Genomic DNA, 22,771 nt, shown 5'->3' with positions numbered 1-22,771 from the left:
TCCTATGCATGCAGAGGCACAAACAGGAACAGAGGAAGATGCATTAGACCAAGTCAGCCCATTGGTCCATCTAGTTTAGCATTGTCTATGCTGACTAGCAGGGACGCAGGTGGCGCTGTGGGTTAAAGCCTCAGCGCCTAGGACTTGCCGATCGAAAGGTCGGCGGTTCGAATCCCTGCGGCGGGGTGCGCTCCCGCTGCTCGATCCCAGCGCCTGCCAACCTAGCAGTTCGAAAGCACCTCCGGGTGCAAGTAGATAAATAGGGACCGCTTACCAGCGGGAAGGTAAACGGCGTTTCCGTGTGCGGCTCTGGCTCGCCAGAGCAGCGATGTCATGCTGGCCACGTGACCCGGAAGTGTCTCCGGACAGCGCTGGCCCCTGGCCTCTTAAGTGAGATGGGCGCACAACCCCAGAGTCTGTCAAGACTGGCCCGTACGGGCAGGGGTACCTTTACCTTTACCTTATGCTGACTAGCAGTGGCACTTCAGTTTCAGATGGGGTATCAGCCAGGCCTGCCTGGAGATGCTGGAGGACCAGCCTGTAAGTCTTCTGCAAGCAAAGAATGCATTCTCCCGCTGACTGATGGTCCTTCTTCTATTTGAACTTGTTTGAGCTTCAGATACTTCAATGCAGTTAGAACAACTAATCCCTCATTTGCTTATTTTAGTGCTTTTCTACACCTGAGCCTTATTTAGCTGTTAATTCATATTCCCTTTCCCAATAATTTTTATTGTTTTTCATGTCAATACAAGAACAACATATACGTATAGTAACTTGTCCGGTGGTACAGTCTTATTAAGTTTCATATGCAAGACACAATATGCAAGCAACACGTTTATTTATGTAATATCAATTTAAGTCTCCTCTCCACAAAGATTCTAGTGTTGGGGGTGGAATAAAAGGATCCCTTGTCTCATTTATAAAGGAAAGGAAAGGAAGCCATGTCTCACGAAAAGTGCCTCTCCTTTCTGCTGTGGTGAGTAAGGTATTCCGATAGAGCCACATTCTAAATATTATTTAACCAGATTTCAATGGGGATTTCTGTAGATGGTTTCCAATAGCACTGGAGCAGTCCAAACCCACAAAAAAATTGAATTTGTATGTGAGGAGTGATTTCTGTGTTTCCTGGTCATACCAGTAGGCATTTTCCCAGGGCATGAGCACAGACAGCTGAATGGGCACCTTGTTTTTTATTCCCAGCCCCACCTAGGAAGTGTGCAAAATCACAAAGCCAGGAAATTATAAATTTGTTTGTGCAGTATTCTGGTGCATACATAAACACAAACAAACAGATATATAAACACCATTCAGCAGCATGCTGTAAACAGAGCACAAATGGAAAAAAATTAAAGTAACTGTAAATTCTCAGTACAAACTTTTCAGACTGCTGAAATACATTGCGTGCAAACTACAACTAATCCAGAATGCAGCAGCTACACTGGTCACTTGCAGTGGCTGCTGGACCATATATCTGGTCCTAAAGGATTTGCACTGGCTCCCAGTATGTTTCTGAGCAAAATTCAAAGTGTTGGTGTTGACCTTTAAAGTCCTAATCTGTCTCAGCCCTGTATACCTGAAAGAGTCTCTCCACTCCCATTGAGGTCGAGCTCTGAGGGTCTTCTGGCAGTTTATTTACACACCCTCCCATCAGATGTCAAGGAGATAAATAACTAGACAACTTTTAGAAGACATCTGAAGGCAGCACTGTATCGGGAAGTTTTTAATGTTTCATGTTTTATTATATTTTTATATGTGTTGGAAGCCACCCATAGTGGCTGGGCAACCCAGTCAGAGTACAAATAATAAAATTATTATTATTATTACCTGTGGGACCTGTGATCAGCTGAGGGCCTCTTGGCATGCATTCCCTCCATATTTGGTACATTTCATGGGTTTACACCACCCACCAAACACCAGTTTACCCCCAGTGCCTATATACGTGCAAAGAAGTTCTTGAGTTCATTGCACATTGGTCTGCAGCCTTGGCATATACAGAAACTAAATTACTGTTGAATACTAATGAGATTTATGTTCTGTATGGCTTAAATTGTTTTATGAAGAGAATATGATGCTAGTAGGACTTGGTGTGCTAGAAAATAAGCATTTGAAACACAGTCACAGTGAATGCTGGTATAATATCAAAAGTTGGCTTGGAGTAAGTATAACAGTAGAGACACGGGTGGCGCTGTGGGTTAAACCACTGAGCCTAGGGCTTGCCGATCAGAAGGTCAGTGGTTCGAATCCCCGCGATGGGGTGAGCTCCAGTTGCTCAGTCCCAGCTCCTGCCAACCTAGCAGTTCGAAAGCACGTCAAAGTACAAGTAGATAAATAGGTACCATTCCGGCGGGAAGGTAAACGGCGTTTCTGTGCGCTGCTCTGATTCACCAGAAGCGGCTTAGTCATGCTGGCCACATGACCCAGAAGCTGTACACCAGCTCCCTCGGCCAATAAAGCGAGATGAGCGCCACAACCCCAGAGTCGGTCACGACTGGACCTAATGGCCAGGGGTCCCTTTACCTTTACCTTTAAGTATAACAGTGACTGTGAAACCAGCTGCAGACACAGAAATTGAACTATCTAATATTTTGGGTGGTTAAATGGGATTGCATATACTGCCCTACTAAAGCAACCTACCAATTCTAAACAAACCTAGCAAAGTTCAAAAAATATCTGAAACCTAAATCAATTTTCGAAAGAGAAAATTAGAGACTCTAATTTTAGGTGAGAAATACACAGGAGATATGTCATAAAATATGTTCAGTAGTGATTGTACTGCATCATTAGAAATGTGCTTATTCTCAATAAATAGCTGATGAATAGTAGAATTGTTGTTGTTGTTTAGTCGTTTAGTCATGTCCGACTCTTTGTGACCCCCTGGACCAGAGCACACCAGGCACTCCTGTCTTCCACTGCCTCCCGCAGTTTGGTCAAATTCATGCTGGTAGCTTCGAGAACACTGTCCAACCATCTCATCCTCTGTCGTCCCCTTCTCCATGTGCCCTCCATTTTTCCCAAATCAGGGCCTTTTCCAGGGAGTCTTCTCTTCTCATGAGGTGGCCAAAGTATTGGAGCCTCAGCTTCACGATCTGTCCTTTCCGTGAGCACTCAGGGCTGATTTCCTTCAGAATGGATCGGTTTGATCTTCTTGCAGTCCATGGGACTCTCAAGAGTCTCCTCCAGCACTGTAACAGTAGAATGCTTTCCCCTTATTGTGCAGAGTTCCATGTGCACATTACATAAAGCCCATTATAAATAATATTTTAGGAAAGGATTTTCTATTTGTTATAAATAAATACTGGTTCCCTTCTCTACCTAAACTTCACTGTCACTCAAAAAAGATTGTCTGGAAGATTAGTAAAATGTAAAATTCTCCTCCTAACAATTATGCTGATAAATTTATCATGTGACATAAAAGCACTTCTTTAATTTGTAATGGTTACTAATATTTTATGCACACAATAGCCTGGCATTCAGCTTTAAATAACAATGTAAAATGATATCCTTTTCAGGCTTTGACAGCACCACCTTATATTCCAAGTATGCTTGTTACAGTGCTGTTGGTGCCACTGCACTGAGAGATTTGCATCTTATATGTGCTGAGCCTGGGAAGGGGAAATGCACCCCTTGTAAAAGTCGGAAATTCATGGAGGATAAGCTTCTCAAGATGGTTCTGCTCTGCCTCTACTGTCAAGAGGCAGCAATGCTTCTGAATAGCAGTGTTCTGGGGTGGGGGGTGTTGCAGCAGGAAGGGGAGACTCCCCAGCTCCGGCTTCTGCCTCAGCGTCTGAGCTGTGCTCTTCCTATCCCCTCTTCTGCTTCCTCCTCCTCCCAGCCTGCTATTTCTCCTTCTGGCCATTCAACCCCCTGGCTCTGAGCCTTCTTCCCCTGGGGGTTCCCTGGCTGGTGCTACATCCAGCCAGTCCACAACACCTTCCGACCCTCCATCTGTTGTTGTTTAGTCGTTTAGTCGTGTCCGACTCTTCGTGACCCCATAGACCAGAGCACGCCAGGCACTCCTGTCTTCCACTGCCTCCCGCAGTTTGGTCAAACTCATGCTGGTAGCTTCAAGAACACTATCCAACCATCTTGTCCTCTGTCGTCCCCTTCTCCTTGTGCCCTCCATCTTTCCCAACATCAGGGTCTTTTCCAGGGAGTCTTCACTTCTCATGAGGTGGCCAAAGTATTGGAGCCTCAGCTTCAGGATCTGTCCTTCCAGTGAGCACTCAGGGCTGATTTCCTTCAGAATGGATCGGTTTGATCTTCTTGCAGTCCATGGGACTCTCAAGAGTCTCCTCCAGCACCATAATTCCTCCATCTAGTGGGGCTCAAGTATAGAATTGATCTTGCTGTACTTTGGGGGAAAGATCTCAGCCCTTGGTAAACCTAATGGTGAAATGATGATGTAGCAAATGAAAGCCAACCTTAGCGGAGGATTTGCAACATTGCAGGGTTTTGTTTTGCCCTAAAACCACATCTATTTTACATTAGAATGGAGTTTTTTAAAAAATTCTGTAGTGCATCTTTTTTCCTCACCCCATGGAGTCTCTCTAGGCAAATGATGCTTTGATATCATTGCAGGACAAGGTTGCCAGTTTTTCTTTGGCAGGCCTCTTGTGTGCTTGATAGCTGCCTGTCAGACGGAACTATTCCCATCTCTTCTTCATGCCATGAAATACTTCATTTGCTAAGTCTTTGACTGCTGTTAAAAGCTGAGAAGCTCTGCCAGGAAGGGAAATAGTTGGCAAATCTCCAGCAATGAGTAAAACATAAGGGGGCACACACAATGCATATTTATCCAATGGAGGGAGCACTATTCAAAATACTTAAAGGTTACTGTGTATTAGCGGAGATTAAGTTTTAAATCAGCACCAATGCTTCTCAGCCAGGGTCCATAAGTTCTGAGTCAGTGACCTAGACAGATGGAATAAAGCAATGAAATATGCTTATGTATAACTGCATGCATGTTTATTTACAGCCATGCTAATGTATATAGTGTGGAAATACATGAGACCTGGGATTGTTCGTAACTATACTGAAAGCAGTAAGATTTAAGTTACTCTGATTAAGAACTAACTTGATCCACTGGTTTCAGTGGAAACTGATTCTTTTGCAGGTGTTCATACCTAAGAATAATGTGTGTGTGTGTGTGTGTGTGTGTGTGTGTGTACAACACCATGGCAGCAGCCTCTGCCCTGCCCCCAACCTATACACATTCACTAGATGTCTGTAGGGAAACTGTGTGTGCACAACTATTTGTACAGAGGACTCTGCACATGATTGGAAGTCCTGACTTTGCAGGATTCTTGACCATGTAGAGAACTGCCACATACACTGGCGGAGGAAGAGGAGTGCAGGGGGAGCGAACCGCCCCCGCCGGCGCGATCCTGGTGGGGTGCCCCCCTGCCCCCAGGACGCACACCAGCCCTACCCCCGCCTCCTCTCTGCACCCCAGTGCCGGAGCTTGAAGCTCTGCCACTGGCCACATATAGGTGTTGGGGCTGCCTTTGTATATTCTTCTAATAACACTTTATAGGCTGGAGGGTGAAGCTGATCTCCCTGCATCTCTACATTTACTGTTCACAGTTCTGGATGCCTGAAAATGTCATGGCCAACTTAAGCTGTATTGTGACCTTCCTTTTTAACAAAAAATGGGGCTACAAACCTTCCTGGTGCACTTTACATTGTAGAACACCTACAATGTGCTGTATTTTTCGCTCTATAAGACGCACCAGACCACAAGACACACCTAGTTTTTGGAGGACGAAAACAAGAAAAAAAATATTCTGAATCTCAGAAGCCAGAACAGCAAGAGGGATCGCTGCACAGTGAAAGCAGCAATCCCTCTTGCTGTTCTGGCTTCTGGGATAGCTGTGTAGCCTGCATTCGCTCCATAAGACGCACACACATTTCCCCTTACTTTTTAGGAGGGAAAAAGTGAGTCTTATAGATCAAAAAATACGGTAACTTCCTTTTAGCATGACTGGCATGGTAGTAAATATTGTTATCAAATTTCAGTCATTTAGTTGTCTTTCTGAAAACAACAACCCAGGAAAACTAACTGAATCTTACAAATGGGTTGCCAGTGTTAATGTATTGTTGTAGGGGGGACAAATATCCCATGCAGTTTTTCAATCAAAAACCAGTCTAAAGATCAGTATCCTTCTTCTGTTACCACTTAAAGAGACAATTGTAATTGTAATTGTAATTAAGCGGGATATAAATTGTCAAAACAAAGAAATACCAGGTGGCTTTATTTTGGGACACTACCATCCTGACATACATCTGAATCTGGTTTGGGATCTAATAATATACTCTCTGATATTGTCTATATCTGTTTCTTAGTTCCTGTTTAGAAATTAACATATTGGGGTAAAATAATGTCCCATTGTGATTTTTCAAGGAAAACTGGATACAGAGAAACAAATTAAAATGCTTTTCTTCGATATGGCTTTGTTTGGGACATTTTGCTGCCCCAAATTTTATTGGAATTTGGTTTGGGGAAGAAAATACCTGATAAAATTAACTATGGGGTGATATTTAATCTTTCTTCAAAGGAATAACTGATTTAGCCATAGAAGGTACACAGTGGTACCTCCGGTTAAGAACTTAATTCATGTCCTTCCACAGTGGGGACATTCCTGGAATGCAGGAATCCCAGCTAAAGCATCCATGGCAGATGGCCATCTAACCTTTGCTCAAAAACCTCCCAGAAACAAGAATCTACCGCCTTCTGAGGGATTCCTCCCCATTGCCAAGCAGCTCTTCCTGTCAGAAAGTTCTTCCTGAAGTTGAGTTGGAATCTCCTTTCCTGTAGCTTGAGGCCATGGCTTCAGGTCCTGAGGGCCTCTGGAGCAGGAGAAAACAAGCTTCTTCCCTCCTTCCGGTGACGGTCCTTGAGATATTGACAGGGCTGCATGGTGTGGCTCTCATATCCATCTTCTGAGAGAGAGAGCAAAACCTTTCTCTCTCCCCTTTCTCCACCCCATGCAAAATTGCAAGGGGTCAGTGCATCTGGCTGGTAAGAAGAAGGTCGGAGTTTGGAGCCCGGTCAGGGTTGGCTGTGGGCAGGATCCTGGCATTGCCGGGGGTTGGACTAGATGATCCTTGGGATCCCTTCCAACTTGGCCATGCTATGATTCTATCCAGCAGATCAGGAAGGGGCAGGAAAGCAAGATGCAGAACAAGGGGAGGCACAACCACACACTGCAGCAGCACACTCTGGCCTGACTCACAGTGGCCAAATCCCAGCACACTTTGACCCCCCTGATTTTATTTCTATTAATTCAGTTGCCTGACAACCCAGCTGCCTGGCCCCTGTGTGCCAGCTGATGTCACAAAGTGCTGCTTTGCAAGCAAGCCTTATATGGTCCTGCAAGAGGGATGCCTGTCAGATGATGGTGAGAGACTTGGCAAGATCCTTGCCCATCACTGATCATGAATAGGAACTGTGAAGGTAGGAGGAGCACAAGGCCCAGAGGAGAGGAGTGGCATAGAATTATCCTTATCCTTATTCTCATTATCATTATTAGCATCACCCATCAGTGGTGCATGTGGCTTGGCTCCCTGGCTTGACTTGTCAACAGCTGTAGATAGCTTGCCAGGTCCCTGCCTCTCACAAATGCAGCTCTGAGGACCTAGCCCCGTTTCATGCTGCAGGGGCCCCCAAAAGATCCTTTGGTTTTAAGGGAAAGGCATCTTGCAGACTTCATCTTGCATGGGGCAGGAGGTAGCGAGATTTATTTTGTGTTATTTGTCACTGCGTGTGACACTTGAGAAAGAGGTTCCTGCCCCGAGGGGCTTACAATGTTTAATTTGACACAGGGAGGGAACGGGGAAAGGTTGAGGTCCAAGGTGGATCCTGAGTCCTCCTGCGAGACAGAAGCCAGGGTCTGTGAGTTTAGATTCTGGGATCCCTGGACATTTCCCATCTGTAACCTCTTCCTCTGTTTTCACAATAGGGTAATTAAGGTGATTCTATTAGAATTCCCAAGTGAATGTCAAGCAGGGAGGGAGGGGGGAAGAGAGAGAGTGGAATTCTGGTGGAGATGGAAGGTTGGAGGAGGCTTAGAAAGGGAGAGTGATTTTTTGGGGGGGAAGGCTGTTTAGAGTCGGTTGAGAGTGGTGGGTTCTAGAAGGGGGGCACTTGGTGGGGGACCTGAAGCTGGGCTGGGCAGCTCTTCATGATCAGAAGTCCAGTAGTAGGATCAAGTGTGCCCATCTGTGACCATGAGAAGGAACTCTGAAGGTAGGAGGAGATCCGAGGCCCAGAGGAGATGAGTGGCATAGAAATATTATTATTATTAGTGTCACCCGTCACAGGTGCATGTGGTTTGGCTCCCTGGCTTGACTTGTCCACAGATGTTGAAAGCTTGGCAGATCCTCAGCTGTGGTCACCAGATTATATTTTCTGTTATGAATATCTGGTTGCTTACAAGGTTGAACCATATGGCCTTTCCATGCCTCTACAGTGGTACCTTGGGTTAATAACTTAATTCGTTCCGGAAGTCCATTCTTAACTTGAAACTATTCTTAACCTGAAGCACCACTTTAGCTAATGGGGCCTCCTGCTGCTGCCACGCCACCGCTGTGCGATTTCCGTTCTCATCCTGAAGTTCTTAACCCGAGGTACTATTTCTGGGTTAGCGGAGTCTGTAACCTGAAGCGTCTGTAACCTGAAGCGTCTGTAACCCGAGGTACCACTGTATTGTGAAATGATAATGGTACAATACACTGTATAATATAGCAAGGATTCTGACACCATCTTAAAATATGTTCATAAGTAAATCAGTGGAAACAATGATCTAATTGGTTGAAACAGTAATAATTTATTCATTTGATTCTAGTTCATAAGGATGTTGTGCCCCAAATTAAGCTCTGCTTAATGAGTCTTGTGTAGCTGCTGCTGTTGCTGCCCAGGAGAACTCAGAACAGCGCAGAGTTCTTTTTAAAATGTTTTTTAAATTTCTTTTTCACTCTTTTTAATTCTTTCCGGTGTGGGGGTTGGGATGGATGTTTAGTTGTGTTTGGGAATTTGTTTAATTTTGGTATGTTTGTAACTTTTACTGTTTTTGGTTTTTATTGCGTTATTGCTTTATTGCTTTATTTTATTGGTTTTTGTTTGTTTATTTTTGTTTAATAGGTTTTATTTTCTTTTTAAACGGAAGGAGTCAGGGCTGCCTAGAGTGGGTCCCAGCCAACAAAATGGCTGGGGCAGGTTCCACAAGGAAGATGCACTGGGACAACCAATCTCAGTGATCACGGGTAGGAGGAGGAGTTACACTAAGACCAGACCATGTCATTACTGAGGAGGCAGGTTTAGTCGTTGTTTGAGGACTATCCCTGCTTCTGGTCTTGACTGGACGGATACTGGAATCGGCAAGGGATACCCACATGACCTGAAGGTGCTGCTGTGCCCGCAGACTGTCTCACCAGAGTGGTGCATGCTCTGGTTATCTCCCGCTTAGACTATTGCAATGCACTCTATCTGGGGCTACCTTTGAAGGTGACCCGGAAACTACAACTAATTCAGAATGCGGCAACTAGACTGGTGACTGGGTGCAGATGCCGGGACCACATAACACCGGTCTCAAAAGACCTACATTGGCTCCCAGTATGTTTCTGGGCACAATTCAAAGTGTTGGTGCTGACCTTGATAGCCCTAAATGGCCACGGTCCAGTAGACCCAAAGGAGCGTCTCCACCCCCATTGTTCAGCCCGGACACTGAGGTCCAGCACCGAGGGCCATCTGGCAGTTCCCTCTCTGTGAGAAGCCAAGTTACAGGGAACCAGGCAGAGGGCCTTCTTGGTAGTGGCACCCACCCTGTGGAACGCCCTCCCACCAGATGTCAAAGAGAAAAATAACAACCAAACTTTTAGAAGACATCTGAAGGCAGCCCTGTTTAGGGAAGCTTTTAATGTTTGATGCACTATTGTATTTTAATATTTTGTTGGAAGCCGCCCAGAGTGGCTGGGGAAACCCATCCAGATGGGCAGGGTATAAATAAATTACTATTATTATTATTATTATTATTATTATTATTATTATTATTATTATTATTGAGTTCTGTATCCCTAGTGGGACTATTGAGGTCCCACTTCTAAACATTACCTGCTCTGTACCATTGGATAGGATGCCCCCCCCAAAAAAAAACTTACAGAAATTTGGAAGCAATATTTAGCATAGCGTGATGGACTGCATGAAGGGAAACAAATGTAAACTAAGAAGTTCTTTGAATTCTATTTGCATGATTCAGAAAAGTTCTAACTTTTTTCTAAATTTAATTTGAGATCTTTTGTAACACACTATTTTTAATGCTACAATTTTATATTTGATGTTTATTATTGTGAGCTGCTTTGGGCACAGATCACTGTAGAAAAGCAGCATATAAATTAAACTAAACTAAAAATACAACGGCCTAAAGTTTTACTATTGAGGCAATAATGTTGCAACAATAATACTACTGGCTAATATATATTTTTTGCAAACATCTTCCCCAAACACAATAGGCTGTTTTCAGTAATGTATGCTTGTATATGCACACTTCACACCAGTATATACCGTATTTTTCGCTCTATAGGATGCACCGGACCATAGGACACACCTTGTTTTAGAGGGGGAGAACAAGAAAAAAAATTCTCCCCCTCTCTGCTCAGCGCCCCTTCAGCGAAGCAGCAGGAGAAACGGAGCCCCTTCCATTTCTCCTCCCGCTTGGCTGAAGGGGTGCTGCGCAGCTCTCCCTCTCTGCTGAAGCCAGGAGAGTCTTGCTTTGCTGGCTTCAGCGAAAGGAACCTGAAGCCTCCGGAATGCAGCGGGAACTCACGCAGCGCTCCGAAGGCTTCAGGCGGCTATCCCTGAGAGGGGTGCGCACCGACCCCTCTCGCTCTCTAGGCTTCAGCGAAAGCAACACAAAGCCTCCGGAGCGCGGAGAGAGCGCTCCCTCTGCGCTTCGGAGGCTTTGTGTTGCTATCGCTGAAGCCAAGGAGCCTGCATTTGCTCTATAGGACGCACACACATTTCCCCTTAATTTTTGGAGGGGGAAAAGTGCGTCCTATAGAGCGAAAAATACGGTACTTTTTGTACACACAATTTGCCTGGATAACTGCATAGCCAGTTTGGGAGAAGTATGAGTATCAGAGGATGGCTATGTTTTGCTTCGCATCCTGATTCAGAAAGTGGAAATTAGCTAAGTTTGCCTTTAAATGTGAACTGAATCAAATTCTTTTCCATCCCTACCCAGCAGTTCATCCTTTTATAAAATGTATGGTGTTTGTTCTTAAAGTTCAGCTGCCAAATAAGTGATATTTAAGAAGATTTCTGGAATGTAAATGGCAAGCACAAGGTAATGATGTCATTGATAGAATTGCAAAAATATGCCTTTAAATATATATTGCAATATATCTGTTCCCATCTTCACAGACAGCTGAACATTGTTGCAACACCCTCTTTTAATTTTAGAATTGTATGAGAGAGATCTTAAAACAATTTTTTGCTGCTGGTAAAATTTCGAAATTCAGATAGTTCAGAAAATATTTTATTATCCTTTATTCAAAGGAAAATAGTCATAATATGATTGAAAAGTATATGTTATTTAACAAAACTCTGCTGGCAACTCAGAGAGAACATAAACTGAACTTCTGGCAAGCATCAGATATCCCACGAGACATGAGCAGTCAAATGCAAAACATACAACACCGTGTTGTTGTTTTTTTTTATAAACCAGAATAACACTGTAGAATAAATGAATAGTGATCATTATTTAAATCAAGGAGAACTCAGTAGTGCTGAACCAGCCAAGGTTTTGACTATACAGTGGTACCTCAGGTAAAGAACTTAATTCGTTCTGGAGGTCCGTTCTTAACCTGAAACTGTTCTTAACCTGAGGTACCACCTTAGTTAATAGGGCCTCCCGCCGCCACCACGCGATTTCTGTTCTCATCCTGAAGCAAAATTCTTAACCTGAGGTACTATTCTGGGTTAGTGGAGTCTGTAACCTGAAGCGTCTGTAACCTGAAGCGTCTGTAACCGGAGGTACCACTGTATGTTGAAATTTAGAATATCATTAAATGGAATTTTCAAAGGATTCCAGCTTTATATACCTAATATCTATTGGATAAGTACAATAGGTTGAGCACCCAGAAAACAGTCCAAAATGAGAAACAACAACTACCAGACTTTTAGAAGACATCTGAAGGCAGCCCTGTTTAGGGAAGCCTTTAATGTTTGATGTATTACTGTATTTTAATCTTTGGTTGGAAGCCCCTCAGAGTGGCTGGGGAAGCCCAGCCAGATGGGCAGGGTATAAATAAGAAAATATTATTATTATTATTATTATTATTATTATTATTATTATTATTAACTCTAGTCTACAAAGCTGCAATTTCACAGCTACAATTTCACAGCTCTTGATGCAAAGGTGTTCTAGATCTGTCACAGTACAAGGACTTGCTTATATGATTGTATGTCCCAAAGACTGGAGATTCTAGGTTAGCACCTTCAGTTAAAAGACTCTTGAACAAATAATCGCACAAAATAGTTCATATGAGCTTTTGATCTCCAAAGCCAATTTATGAATAAAGTAGCCAAATATGTTTCAGCGACCATCCTCTTCAGCTGCCAGAAATAAAAAGGTAAAAAATACAAAATTGAAAAGGCATCTTCTGACAGTATCAGTAGAAAGCAAGAAGGCTTCAGAAGTTGCAGGTGATCTTGCTGCCAGCATATATAAATGATTTTTATATGGCTATATAATATATTGATGAGCCCTGCATTTTTATTGCGGGGGTTTGTTAGCTGTTTCATTGGTGCAGGTCTGAATACTGCCATAAAATTCTGTTGCTATTATTGAAGAAGTTGCCAGTCAAAATGCATCTGAAAGTTTTATTTACAAAGGTATTTGAAATATTGGCACACTGTTTGATGAATGTTCATTTAACTGTTTTGTGATATTTTAAGAACAATTTGTTAATTTTATTTCTAGTGTAGATGCACTAATTTTCTGGCACTGTACACTTTTTGGGTGGATGTCAGATTCTTTTTGTCTACATAGTTAAGGCTTCACAGGATATTTTTTGACTGTCACAAATCTATCTCAAATTACTTAGTGTATATCATTGAACTTAATTATCCTTTATATCATTCACAACACTCATATATATATGTGTGTGTGTATATATACACATACACACACACACACACACACACACACACACACACATACAGTGGTACCTCAGGTTAAGTACTTAATTCGTTCCGGAGGTCCGTTCTTAACCTGAAACTGTTCTTAACCTGAAGCACCACTTTAGCTAATGGGGCCTCCTGCTGCTGCCGCACTGCTGGAGCAAAATTTCTGTTCTCATCCTGAAGCAAAGTTCTTAACCTGAAGCACTATTTCTGGGTTAGCGGAGTCTGTAACCTGAAGCGTATGCAACCTGAAGCATATGTAACCTGAGGTACCACTGTATAGAAAAGAGTCCAAGTTGTTCCATCTGGTTCCAGTGGCGTAGCGTGGGTTGTCAGCACCCGGGGCAAGGCAAGTAATTTGCGCCCCCTAACCCGTGGATTTGCGCCCCCTAACCCGTGGATTTGCCCTAACCCCAGATGTTGCGCCTGGTGCGGCTGGCCCCCCCTGCACCCCCCACGCTACGCCACTGTCTGGTTCACCCCTTACTTCATTCCCTATATAATCAAATTATGGTCCTGGCATCTCAGTGTAACTGATTACAGCTTAGGATACTGACAGACACCTGAAACGCCCCCCCCCCCCGCACAGTTCATACCTCGGGTTGAATGTGCTTCAGGTTTCGCCGCTCGCGCATGCGCAGAAGCTCAAAATGATGTCACGCGCATGCGCGGAACTGGCAAAACGCGATCCATGCACGCGCAGATGCACCGTCGCTTGTTACGTTCGCTTCAGGATGCGAATGGGGCTCCAGAATGGATCCCATTCGCATCCCGAGGTACCTCTGTAATGGCCATGTAGGGTTTTTTGAAATGGCACTCTCAAAAGATGTCTGCATGCGGTTTGGAAGGATGTGTATCCTATGAACACCTGACTTTGCCCTATCCCCAGACAGCTGCAGCTTCAGCCTATCAGTGACACACATACTTTGTTGTGGGCCCATCTAAAAAATTACGCACCTACTTTTTTTGGGGGGGGAATAAAGGAAATTTTTTCCCCTTTATTCCCCCCCCAAAACCAGGTCGGGAACAGTGGGGTGGCGGTGCTGCGCCTCCCCGCTGTCCCCCAAGCTTGTGGGGCTGGCCGATGTCTGCCTGGCGCGAGGGGCGCTCTGCTTCAGGGCGCCCCGCGCGTCGGGCGGCAGGCTACTATCAGCAGCATGGGGAGCCCTCTGCTCCGCACTGCAGGCTGCCGCCCGCAAGCCTTGCGCGCCCGGGGGAACTCCCCCCGGGCGTGTAAGGCTTGCGGATAGCTTCCTGGAGCCTGGAGAGCGAGAGACGTCAGTGCACACCGACGCCTCTCGCTCTCCAGGCTTCAGCGAAAGCCTGCATTCGCCCCATAGGCCGCACACACATTTCCCCTTCATTTTTGGAGGGGAAAAAGTGCGTCCTATAGGGCGAAAAATACGGTACATTTTGTGCCCCCTGCTCCAATTTAGTTTGGGTACAGGAGAAGCAATCCAAGCCATCTGTCAGGTCATTTCACTCCTCTGACAGAAGCAGTGTTTATATACAACAATCCAAGTTTCTGGGAACTTCAACAAAGGTCCATTGGGGGCAGCTTAGATGACAATTTGAAAAATAGGTAAAGGTAAAGGGACTCCTGAACATTAGGTCTAGTCGTGACCGACTCTGGGGTTGCGGCGCTCGTCTTGCTTTATTGGCCGAGGGACCCGGCGTACAGCTTCCGGGTCATGTGGCCAGCATGACTAAGCCGCTTCTGGCGAACCAGAGCAGCGCACAGAAATGCAGTTTACCTTCCCGCTGGAGCGGTACCTATTTATCCACTTGCACTTTGACGTGCTTTCAAACTGCTAGGTGGGCAGGAGCAGGGACTGAGCAACGGGAGCTCACCCCGTTGCGGGGATTCGAACCGCCGACCTTCTGATCAGCAAGTCCTAGGCTCTGTGGTTTAACCCACAGCGCCACCCGCGTCGCTCCAATTTGAAAAATAGTGATACACAAAAAGTGCACACTGGCAGTAGGACAGCCTGTCATTGTTATTCTGTTCTTAAACTTAAATAACTAGTAATGTCTGTGTGTGTGTGTGTGTGTGTGTGTGTGTGTGAGAGAGAGAGAGAGAGAGAGAGAGAGAGAGAGAGAGAGAGAGAGAGAGAGCTCAGCCACCAGGGCGGGAAAGTTACAATCAGGGCTTTCCAAGGCAAAAATAGCAGGAAGCTGGAAGTCTGATGGCATGAGACATGTGCACTGATGTCAACATCAGACCCTCCAATCGTCCCTTTTTTCCAAGGACAGTCCCAGATTTAAAGAAGCCATACTGGTTTCTGATTTTATTCCACTTTTTCTTAGGACTTCCCTTTTGCATCGGAGAAATAGTGGAGGGTATGGTAGGATGTTCCTATTTTCATGGGAGAAATGTTGGAGGGTATGTAGTTATGTGACCCACCGACCCCCAAGCCAAGCAGATAAGTTACTATACAGTGGTTCCTCGGGTTAAGTACTTAATTCGTTCCAGAGGTCCGTTCTTAGCCTGAAACTATTTTCAACCTGAAGCACCACTTTAGCTAATGGGGCCCCTGCTGCCACTGTGCCACCGGAGCCCGATTTCTGTTCTTATCCTGAAGCAAAGTCCTTAACCTGAAGCACTATTTCTGGCTTAGTGGAGTGTGTAACCTGAAGCGTATGTAACCCGAGATACCACTGTACAACCTTTAGAAGACATCTGAAGGCAGCCCTGTAGAGGGAACTTTTTTAATGTTTAATGTTTTATTAGGTTTTTATATATGTTGGAAGCTACCCAGAGGAGCTGGGGCAACCCAGTCAGATGGGTGGGTTTATTATTATTATTATTATTATTATTATTATTATTATTATTATTATTTAGGACGCCCCTATTTTCATCGGAGAAATGTCGGATGGTATGCATGTCTCAGGCTTCAGGAAATGTTCACTAAAGGCCTCTCTGATTGGTAGTGGCAGGACTGTTTCAGATGTGGCAGGCTTTTGTCAGAGGAAAAAAAACAGATAAATATAAATGGTCAAATAACTGTCACATATGACAATTTTATTTATTTTTTGTTTAGGGCTTTGTTGGTTTCCTAGAGCCAGCAGACCCTTGCGTACCACATAACCAGCATTCCCCATTGTTAGCTGAATTTTGTCAGAATCATCTCTGCCCCCCCCTGCAGTTGTTAGAAGTGCGAGAGAGGGGGGGAGAGGAAGGGAGTGGGCAATGGTAGCTGGCAATTCAGACAGCAACTCTAAAGAAGGTGGAGTTGCAGTTGCCAACAGCTAGTTTAAGGATTAACAGGCAATCAAAAGTTGGAGATCACAAGTTAATCATTTAGAGAGATGTCATTGTGCTGTGATTTGTGTGCGTGTGCGTGCAAAAAAAAAAAAGCTGTTTTATTGCTTGCAATACTGAAATATAATATTGTCCATCTGCTCATCTACAGAACACTGGTTACAAAGAGCTGCAAAAAAAATGTTTTCAATGCATTTCTCTCCGTTTTTCAATTCATTCTTTTGGCCATGAAGCAGCCGAATATCCAAGAAGGCTTCAGTTCTAGTTCAAGGCCTGTGGTGCAGCACAGCTCATGGATACATTTCCCTGTACATATAGCTGTTTAAATGAATTTTTGAAGTGACACTGTAATGGTTCTAGGGGGTTGCTTGTGCGTAAGTTGGCGCCACACCTGGCTGGGTTACCTGGGTGAACCCTTTCTGTTCGGACAGCCACCCATCCGTGGCTGTCTCAGTCGCAGGCAGAATCCGTCAGTGGGCATTTCTTGAACTTCTTCCAGCATAGAAGTTCTTTGATGCCCAGTCTCCTCCTACTCTCCCTGCGCGGAAGTCTTCTGCGCAGGGAGGGTGTGGGCAGCGGAGGACCCGTGCTCTCCCTGCTGGTCTCCTGCAAGGAGTCCTGGAGCCTTCTCTCCGATTCCCCCATCTGCCCCCCTCCTCTACTGGTGCTACGCTGATTTCCTTCCCCAGCGGATGGGCTGCCTCTCTCCCTACTGGGACCCTCTCCGGCATCCCTCTTGAGCCTTCCCTCCGCCTCTGGCTCCGATTGCAGTTCCCTGACAGACACTCAACCCTGTTGTGTTTCACAGATAAAAAACAAACTATCCATCTGGATATACCATTATTTCAAGGTGGGGTTGCTGTTCTGTTCTCCCCTCCCCACAGAAGAAGAATCATGCTCAGTTTTCTACCAACATAATTATGCTGTCACCTAAGGGCAAAACTATGTTTTATATTAATACCTTTTCTTTCACAAAAATTAGCTTGGAGGGTCTCCAATCTGGATTGGAACTATGACTAATGTAGCCACTTATGCATCACCAGTAAAGAAGAAATGCATCAATAATAATAATAAATAATAATAAATTTTATTTATATCCCGCCCTCCCCAGCTGAAGCCGGGCTCAGGGCGGCTAACAACAATAAAAAGGAAGGCAATAATATTTGCATAATGGGCACAATATTTGCTCATGCCAATATATATGTATAGGTGAAATTTAGAAGTAATCTCTAGCATGCAAGTAGGAATGCAGACCATCTCACCACACTGGGCCGGTCTGTGTATCCAGCTCAGTCTGCTGCCTAGCTGCTGTTGTGAAGCTTCAACATCCCGCTTTCCCCCTTGTATGGTTCTTATATTTTAAACAAGACTTGGACTGGATAGCCTTCAAACAGAAGACTAGAATGCCCTTCATATAGAGGATTGTTCTCTGCATAGGACAGAAGGCCCAGTACCTATGGTGAAGGATGAGGTGTGTTAACTCCCCCCCCCCCCCGGGTGGTTTCCCTAGAAAACACCCCCTGAAAGCTGTTATTTGCCCCTGAATATGCTTTTTTGGGGACGCGGGTAGCACTGTGGCCTAGGGCTTGCCAATCAGAAGGTTGGCAGTTTGAATCCCTGTGACAGGGTGAGCTCCTGTTGCTCGGTCCCTGCTCCTGCCAACCTAACAGTTTGAAAGCACGTCAAAGTACAAGTAGATAAATAGGTACCGTTCCAGCGGGAAGGTAAACGGCATTTCCATGTGCTGCTCTGGTTCACCAGAAGCGGCTTAGTCATGCTGGCCACATGACCCGGAAGCTGTACACCGGCTCCCTCGGCCAGTAAAGCAAGATGAGCACCGCAACCCCAGAGTCATCCGTGACTGGACCTAATAGTCAGGGTCCCTTTACCTTTACCTATGCTATTTTTAGTAGTTTTGCAGGAAACATTTTCAGCCAGAAAATGGCACATGGAGAAAGATTAAACTCTCATGGATTGATGTTCCCACAGTTGCTTTTTGTTGCCTAAGTGGTGTGGCCAGTCTTAAACATGGTACCGGTAGTTTAAGCATGCTAGTAATGTAATATGTAGTTTGGCTTGTTTAATGCAGTTTTCATTAAACAGATTTCCCCTCTACTGGCATTACCTTCAATGGACTCTGAAGCAGTAATGTTATTTCATTCACTTAATGCATCTTCTTTCTATTTCTTTTTCTTTTGTTTTTGCAGAGGGTACTTTGCATCAATGCCCCCCCCCAAAAAAAAATTCTCAAACCACATTTTAACAGACTTTTATCAGAAAGCTGAGTAATAGAAGAATGATACTTCAAACACACAGACAGCTAACCTGCCTCTCAGTATGTGGAAGCAGAATGGTAACAACTGTCTGGTTTAATATTTTCCTAGTTACATTTAAGGCTCTATTAAGAACATACAACTATGCAAACAAGCTTATCTGAACCAGAAATGAAGTATCATTGCTTCTAATTGGGATTCATGACATAATGGAAAGACAAAGTAGCTTTTGTCTGGGGAAAGCCAGTCTTGCCTGCTTACTGAAAGACATGGCTCATTCTTTCCCCATATCACCCAGTGCTTTTGGGGAAATGGCATGGCAAAGTCTGAATCTTGTGAGCTCCAAGCTCCACTCCAGTAACTCAGCCATACGTGTTGAAACTTGTTTTATGTGTGTGCTCGATGGCATTCGGGTAGAGCGGCTTGTTTATTTATACAGTTCCACCATTCTTTGAAAAACAAGTTTACGTTTAGGTCGGGGATGACAGGGTTATTTGCTTTGGGTGCAATTTGCCAAGCCTTCTGACTAAGCAGCAACCTCTGCTTTAATGAAACTTGCACAGGAATGCCATTGACATTAATGGAGCCTGAGAAGCTTGGAGCATGTCCACTTTGTGTGTAGCACCTCACTTAACAAGAATACTATTATGGAGCATTTTGGCCTGTTGTGCAAAGTGAAGAGATGGCCTTTGTCTTCTTTCAAGGCTTTTGTATAAATTGATAGCTGAAGATGAATGCATAATGGTATTTGATCCAAACTCCTAGAATCTGTGTTACACATAACCTACCTGGAACTGAAGGAAACAGATCCAGTTTGAAAAAGATAGCTTGAGCATTGTCAGTGGTTGGCAAGAATCAACCTTAGGAAGTGGTAGAGTTTTGCTATCGCTTTGTGTGGGACACCAGCTGAGGGATCTGATAACAAAGCAGAGAAGCAATAATTTGTAAGGCCAGTGCAACAGAAGGGGAGATAACAACAACAACAACAACAACAACAACAACAACAACAACAACAACAACAACAACAACATTTATTATTTATACCCTGCCCATCTGGCTGAGTTTCCCCAGCCACTCTGGGCGGTTTCTAATCAAGTGTTAAAAACAATACAGCATTAAATATTAAAAACTTCCCTGAACAGGGCTGCCTTCAGATGTCTTTTAAAGAGAAGATAGCTGCTTATTTCTTTCACATCTGAAGGGAGGGCGTTCCACAGGGCGGGCGCCACTACCGAGAAGGCCCTCTGTCTGGTTCCTTGTATCCTCACTTCTTGCAATGAGGGAATCACCAGAAGGCCCTCGGTGCTGGATCTCAGTGTCCAGGCTGAACGATGGGGGTGGAGACGCTCCTTCAGGTATACAGGACCGAGGCCATTTAGGACTATCAAGGTCAGCACCAACACTTTGAATTGTGCTCGGAAACGTACTGGGAGCCAATGCAGATCTCTCAGGATCGATGCTATGTGGTCCTGGCAGCCACTCCCAGTCACCAGTCTAGCTGCTGCATTCTGGATTAATTGCAGTTTCCGGGTCACCTTCAAAGGTAGCCCCACGTAGAGCGCATTCCAGTAGTCCAAGCGGGATATAACTAGAGCATGCACCACTCTGGCAAGACAGTCTGCAGGCAGGTAGGGTCTCAGCCTGCCTGGAGATACTGGATATCAGGAACTTATGGAAAGATTTGTGTACTGGAGGCATATGCAGATGAGATGGCTGGGATCTAGATTTTCTCAAAGACAGCAACACCAGGGCTGGGGCATGAGAGTGAATACCAGGACTGGGCACTCAGGACCAGCAAGATGGTAAACAACAGAAATCTCAGGAATAGCAGATTCAATCCAGGATAGGAGTCCGGCTCTTTTAATAGTTGGAAGGGAGGGTTTTGGCATGTCAGCGCTCTCTCTCGCTCTCTCTGCTGTGTCAGTGTAGAGAACACAACCTTTACTTTTTCATTCAGAGTTATTCTGTGACATAAACTGTTAAGTTGTGGGTGAACATATCAGACGACACAGCAATTCTTCAAACAGCTCTTGTTTATTCACAGGCCAGAACAGAACTGAACTGAAGGGTTCAGTCAGCCTGCTTATATAGAGCTCCAGCACAACGTTACTGTAACAACTTTCTAAAACTATCCAATCACTGAACGTCACTTTCGATCCTTCATTTGCATAACTATCCATAGTATTCCCCTGCTGGCCCAGGTTGAGAACTTCAGTACATAACATAAACTATCTGGGTGGATGAAGTTTGACCTTTTCTATATGCGTCACAGTCCACCTGAAGGACCATATGTGCAGCTTGGGGTACTCCAGGACTCATCATTCTCATCAGTGGCCTCGATGGCATCGAGTGTCTTCTCCTAGCTTTCGCTGGTGATCCAGCAGCAACACTGTCTAGATGGGGATAGCCAGCCTTCAGTTGTTAGATTGCCTAACTTCTAGGTTACATTAGTACTAAGTGTTGTATGTTGAACTGCCTTTCAAGGTGGTTCAGAAATCACAGCTTGAGCAGAATTTAAGTCTAACCCATTTTAAAGTAAGTCTATATGTGCTGTAAAATTTTATAATTAACATATTTCAAACAAACAGCGATGTTAAACATTAATGCAATACTTGTTTTTTAAAGCATGCTAGGAGCCTCTACACTATTTCATTTGTTGTATAAATCATCTGAAAAATTGAGTGGTGGGCGGGGGGGGGGGGGGGAGAACCACAATATTACATTGCCATCTTTGGGTACACAGTGGGATCGTGCAAGCCTTGTACTTCCTGACAAATTATCAGTGAAGTTTTGGGCAGTTTCACAAACAACTTCTGAAGTAGCCAGAAGAGCTGTTGTCCTGGGGAAAGGGGTGAGATGCCCTACTGCACATACATGCTTCGAAAAGGGTTTTGGATCTGACCCAGGAAAATATCAGATGACACATTTAACTTTTGTAATGGTGGTGATGGCATGTTGTAAGTATTATTTGCCTTGAGTATTTTTGTCCAGAACAGCTAGAGTGGTGATAGAGGAGGAGGGAATAGAAGCCTGTTCTGTTGCTGCTTTTTGTGCCAAAGTCAATAACATTGTCAAGTTTCTGCTGTATCATTTGGTTTCATTGAACTGCAGGTAAATAGAGATCTCTGGCTACGAGAATGCCTAAATCAAGCCCTTTATTTAGAGGGTGATTAATTACTTTTAAAAACCTCATGGCAATTTTCACTGTACAAACAGTTTATGTTAACCATCAGGAAGAAGCTATTGTGAATGGCCGGGCAGAGTTGAACACGCAACAAAAGCATGGCAGTGCTTTTAAATAATGGAACTCATATTAATTGTTATGGCCGTGACATTATTGTGTTCCAACCCCAAGCAAAAAGGTTGTTGACTATATCTGAAAGCAGGAGTGTGTCAAATCAGACAATAGAGCCATACTGGGCAGTTGCTTATTTAACAAATTTTCAGGCTACCTTTAAGAACAAAACCTGTCTTGAGGCAGCTTACAAGATAGAAATATTACAAGCTTACAAGACAGTCAAAATGATCAATAAAAGCTAGGCCTAGTTCAAAAAAGTGCAAAACTATATATTTCACATACAGACTCAAAATCATGAGCAGTACTATAGAATCATAGAATTGTAGAATTGAGGAGTTGGAAGAGACACCCAGAGCCATCTAGTCCAACCCCCTACAATGCAGGAATCTCAGCTACAGCATCCAGGACAGATGTCCACACAACCTCTGCTTGAAAACCTCCCAGGAAGGAGGGTCCACAACCTCCCCAGGGAGTCCGTTCCACTGTCAAACAACCCTTACAGCCAGAAAGATCTTCCTGATGTTTAGTCGGAATCTCCTTTCTTATAACTTGAAGCCATTGCTTTGAGTCCTACCCTCCAGAGCGGGAGAAAACAGGCTTGATCCCTCTCCCATGGGACAGCCCATGAGATATTTGAAGATGGCTATTGTAATGGTTCTAGGGGTTGCTCGTGCATAAACCGGCGCCACGTCCAGCTGGGTTGCCTGAGTGAACCTTTTCTGTCCGGACAGCCACTCGTCCGTGGCTGTCTCAATCGC

General features: G+C 44.5%; 1 protein-coding gene across 4 annotated transcripts in view; it reads left to right on the top strand.

The window, feature by feature from the left end:
- The window catches only part of GLIS3 (GLIS family zinc finger 3), a 194,574-nt gene that overhangs the window by 54,264 nt on the left and 117,539 nt on the right, over positions 1-22,771 (top strand). The window lies entirely within an intron of this gene.

The sequence above is a fragment of the Podarcis cretensis genome, assembly GCF_951804945.1.
Source record: "Podarcis cretensis genome assembly, chromosome: 17".
Lineage (NCBI taxonomy): Eukaryota > Metazoa > Chordata > Lepidosauria > Squamata > Lacertidae > Podarcis > Podarcis cretensis.
Note: the sequence above shows the minus strand (reverse complement) of the source record. Positions and strands in the feature narration are given on the sequence as shown.